We start from the raw sequence: 5,522 nt of genomic DNA on the forward strand, positions 1-5,522 counted from the left end.
GCATTTCTTTCGTTTTTTTTCAGTTTTAAGTATTTTTTTTATGTTTAATTACATTAAAATTAAAATTGTTGTGTACCCAACGAGTTAATTGGAATATTTTTCGCTACTATTAATATTAATAACGATTCTATTTTTGCTATTTGAAAATTATTTAACATATAATAATTTTTTATTTCAATAAGAGTTGGAACCTAACATCTGCTTATAACACCAAATTACTTAATATGTAATTATTAATAGTAGCAAAAAATATCCTGATTAACTATGGCAATCATTTGACTTATTATCATTACATTGTGCTTACTAAAGTTTATGTAATAAGACATTGTCAAGTAAAGAAAAGCTGGAAAATTTTCCTCAAGTCCAGAGAAAATTTAGTTATTCCTATCCAATAAAATAAATTTTTTATACTAACAAAAAATAAACTAAGATAAAATATTTCTTTATTAATAAAACCAATGTGTTTCATTTGTTGAAAATAAAAAACATATGGCTAAAGGGCCTGATTTACTGTTGTGTCCCATGCAAGCTCTTGACAACCCTGCTTCTATGCAGCATACAACAGAAAATTTGGATGAATCCTAATTCAGATACATTAAAGTGAATTTAACTTGAAGAGACCAGAATAAAAAACAGAGAAAGCAAAAGTGAAGTGGATGAAAAGCTGACAAATTATACAATGCACTGAGAAGCTGATAGGATAACCCAGAAAGCTTACTGTCAGTGCGGAAAGTTGATGGTTGGCATCTCTACTATATGTTTAATTTATCCTATTTATTATTAAATGTAAAGGAAGGGAAAACAAAATGGTTAAGCAATACATTAAAAATAAGAATCGTACTATAAACTTTTATTACTTGTGGAATGCTGATAGAAATCTTTCCGATTCTGAATGATACAGCGTTAGTTCGAAAGAACTACAATTCTATTTACTTTATTACTTTCTATGTGCATTTGTACGTATATCTAAATGTTCCACACATTTATCAATATTGTCAGTAGCATTTACTTACAAAAAATGAAAATTTAATCCATACTTTTTCCAACTATATGATTTCTAATTCAATATCTAATTAATTAAAAAAAGTATGGTAACTTGTTCAACAAAAAACATGGAAAACATTCCTGTTTGTTATTAAATAAATGATTAAGATTATTAAAATATTTTGTGTTGAAATTAATAGTATGTAATTATAAATATTTAATATTTATAATTACATACTATTATATAATTAATATTTATAACTGTCATTTTATCAGGAAGCAGACAATCACTTCTTTGCGCTGTTCTTTGAGACTGACCCTAACTAATAGCATGATCTGTAGAAATACGCAATAAAAAAATCATATACACAAATAGAAGTCTGTAGAAATAGTTAGAAACAATTATACAGGTAGATATAATATTTTGTAGAAATGGCAAAATAAAAACAATCCGTGTCAAATCAATTGCTTTTTTTTTATATAGGAGCGACAAATTTGCACCCTTCGGCGAAATTAACATAAAATAAGAGCACTTTTGAATAAGATTTCTCAAACAGAGAACTGCCACTGACCGACGAGCGAACATTGTCCCAGCACATTGAGAAAAGTAACCCATGAAAACTGGGAGTTTGGTCCGAGGATTGCGCCCTACTCGAACAGGCTGGCCACGTGCAGTTTTCTTCACTTCTGCAAGGCTGAGACTCCACTACCGTAAAAACAGCGTAAAACCCCTCGCCGTAAAAGCTTTTAACCGCGTGACCTATTTGCGTTTGCGTCTGGTCTGGCTAACGAAGTTTTTACGACAACGGTGATGCTCCAAATGTTAAAAGTAAATACTTGTTCGCACGTGAATTGGTAAAACCGAAGACAGTTGTAGATGTGATATCGATATAAAGACAATGATTATACTCGTATTCTACGAGTTTTTTCTGTACTATAATTACAAATGTAGTAAAAATAATATCTTTACTTTCATATATTAACTTTTATTATCCTATTCTTAATATACATCACTTATAAGCTTAGCTTTTTTATATNATTATACTCGTATTCTACGAGTTTTTTCTGTACTATAATTACAAATGTAGTAAAAATAATATCTTTACTTTCATATATTAACTTTTATTATCCTATTCTTAATATACATCACTTATAAGCTTAGCTTTTTTATATACTTGTTTAAATTGAAAGATTTTCCTTTGACATCCATTATTATAGTTCTCTTGTTTTTTAACTCTTGTTGTAGATACACGAATACTTTCGGATGTTTTTGATAAATCTTTCCAGATCTATTCTAGAATAGCCACGAGGGAACGTACACAAAAGCTTGTTTTCCGCCATTTTAGCACCGTGATACAATGACCTATATTTCAATAACTTCTGATTGGTGGAAGGTGTCTTTTACGGCCGTATTCGCGTCTAAAGTTGAACACTGCTCAACTCGCTGGTTTTACGACCTGCTCAGCCATAAAATATCAGAATCACGTGATTAAAAGCTTTTACGGCGAAGGATTTTACGCCGTTTTTACGGTAGTGGAGTCTCTGCCTAAAACCTAAATAAAAACCAGTTTCCCTTTAAAAGGCCTCACAGAAGGAACCACCACTAAGCAAATCGCCATAACTAAACAAACGAAACAAAACGAAAACAAAATTAATTTATTTGTAGAAATGCAATCGATATTTCGCAATGGAATGTATGACATGATGTACGTTAGAAGTATGTCAAAGTAAGTACCAAACCGAGTTTTTTAGCAATTGGTATACACTTCTAGGTCGTTCAAGCGAACGAACAAACAAACATCCTTATTTATAATCGCACACGTCTTTCTTTACAGTTACCCACCAAAAATACCCCAAAAATAAAACTGATTGACATGCGTAATGCTTAGCACGCAATGCGACTGGTAAGTACGTTTGTTATTGTTGCATAAACAATAAGTTCTAAGAATAAGTTTTCAAGTATTGTTGAAGAAATTTAATCGAATTGTTGAAGATTTATCGAAAGCAGGTGGTGAGTAAAAAAATGGATCTTAAGAGTAAGTTAAATTATTTTTATTATATAATTATATTAACAGTTTAATAACGTGTTCGCAATGAATCTAAACACATACAATTAATAGTAATTTTACGGGATGTTTAAAAAACAAAATTAAAATGTTATACGGTGGAACGATATTTAATTTTGCATTCGTTTTCTGCTGGAGACAATTAGAGCGTTAGACGATTTTCTGCAAATGAATAACAATTTATTATTTTATTTCTGCATCTTTTCTAATAATTCTTAATCCGGTTCCATTACAATTAATAAAAACATCAAAACAGAAATTACGACAACATTTTTATAATAAAATAAGATATTCATAAATTCAATTAATATGAATTGCTAATTTAAAATAATCGTATAAAATCTAATCTATAGGCTAATGTTCTAGTGTTTAATGCATACTTACGACTTGATTTGGAGTACATATCAGGTTTTGGTCATTGAACAATGCTATATTTTATATTTACAAAATGTCCATTACATTATTTATCGATATTGCTGAATACAGATCTTCACCGCTAAATAATTGCAAACAATGCACATTTATAAGAAAAAACTTGTAACAAATGTGGCAATTATTTTTAATTGGTTAAAATTATTCATTGATTTATTATATTTGTTATAAAGATATAAATGAACATTTGATTTTTTACATTTTTCAAGTTAATCTAGAAACTGAATATTAAAATACATTTTACTCAGACTTTTTATTAAATCAAGATAAAGTGAGCTTCTGAATATACGATAATAAAAATCTGTTCATTTATTTTCACTGAGAATAACTTTTTAATAATATTACATTTTTAATTAACTTTATGATAGACAAATTACACTTTTCCATATTTCATAATGTCAAATCACAACGCAATATTTATGCTTTTATGTCACATTTTAATTAAGAAATTTCTGAGCAGAAATTAATTGATTTTTCTATATTTTCAATTTTTATTTTTGTGCATTTGTTATAAAATAAAGTTTCAAAATATCTCTCTAGAATAACAATTTCATCTGTTTATTTGGTGTAAACTGTTTGTCATTTTCTTTGTTTCTGTTTTTTGAAATTCCTATAATTTTGAATTCAGGCGAAGAAGCAGTTGTAAATGAACAAAAAGAAGTAAGGTTGGATGATTCCGTCGCCACGGTGCATATTATTACGGATCAAACACGGAAAAAACGAGAAGAAACAAAATCTTTAGTAAGTTACAATTCCATTAAAATAATTGAAACTAATTTAATAATTCTTATTATTTAAAGTTTTCAGTTGGAAAACTTTAAATACCATGACAATCATATAAAATGTTTTATTTAAAATAGCTGCAAATTGTTTATTTATTATTATATAAATATTCTCTGAGTTAATAAGCAAAATCAGTATGAGTACTGTAAGATTTTTATATCGGGAATCAGAATTTTTTACTATTTACAGGAGTCGCAAGAAAAATTAAACGTGGACCAACAAACATTGAAATTAGGTGAGAAAGTGGGAGGAACAGATGAAGGTAAGGTCACAAAGAGATTACAAAATATTTTCCGCATTTAAAAATTATTAAGGAATTATTTGATGTTAAATTCATTGTGTTAAAATTAAGAAACTTAATTATCCATCTGCAATCTTTGATGTGTGTTGCATGTTGTAGTTTAATATATTCGAAACAATTCAAAGTACTGTATAGCATTAATATCAAAATTTTATTTCTGCAAAGATTCCATTGATTTCGTCAAAAATACTTTAAATAATTATTTTCGTTACTTAAACAGTAATATGTGTCTGTCTGTGTTTACAATTATTTCGTTTAATATTTCACAATACGATAACATTAAGAGAAAAAGTTTACATGGTAACTTCTATGTAAGGGGCATTGATACTACTCAATTTTGATAATTAAAAATTAAAGGGGTTCGTGCATGATATTTTCCGAGGGGTCAGACTTAATGAAGATTTAACACGAAATTATGTATAAACACTTGTGGAACTCTCACAAAGACAATTCAAATCGAATTGTTTGTTGTCTAAAAACTTTTATTTTCTGAAAAAGCGCTGTAGTAAGTGCACACGAACTTTTGGTCGAGACTTGAAGTTGGGTGATTTCAATCGAAATATTTTCAAACCAACGCACTTAGGTACATTCTGTTGTTATTAGGAAAAGTATAATGTACAGGGTCAAAAGTGTATCAATTTGTGTTGTTTTAAATTAAATACATAATGAATATGATGAAAAATTACAGGCCAGCATTGTGGCATGAGAGAATATTTGCTGCTTACAACTAATCTTGCTTAATATTTAAGAAATAACATTGATTATTAATAAACAATATCTGCTTTTTAGTTTTTTACTTTACATAAACACTCGCAAGTGTTTTGGATTACCGGAAACATGAAACTGTGCCATTGAATTATCGTTTTGAATGTTTACCTATCAGTTCGACGCCATGTCAAACAAAAAGTCAATAATAAAAAATTGTTGTGAGATTTTCGATATAAAATTTCCACCAC

General features: G+C 28.5%; 1 long non-coding RNA gene across 1 annotated transcript; it reads left to right on the forward strand.

Moving 5' to 3' along the window:
• Window positions 1–2,898: 2,898 nt before the first annotated feature.
• LOC111615408 lies at window positions 2,899–4,528 on the forward strand. Its single transcript, XR_002755073.1, has 3 exons — window positions 2,899–3,020; window positions 4,111–4,223; window positions 4,455–4,528. It is a non-coding gene; the product is annotated as an uncharacterized LOC111615408 (long non-coding RNA).
• Window positions 4,529–5,522: the final 994 nt, after the last annotated feature.

Source organism: Centruroides sculpturatus, unplaced genomic scaffold (genome assembly GCF_000671375.1).
Source record: "Centruroides sculpturatus isolate CEXI.00-Female unplaced genomic scaffold, Cexi_2.0 scaffold2081, whole genome shotgun sequence".
In the NCBI taxonomy this organism is placed as follows: domain Eukaryota; kingdom Metazoa; phylum Arthropoda; class Arachnida; order Scorpiones; family Buthidae; genus Centruroides; species Centruroides sculpturatus.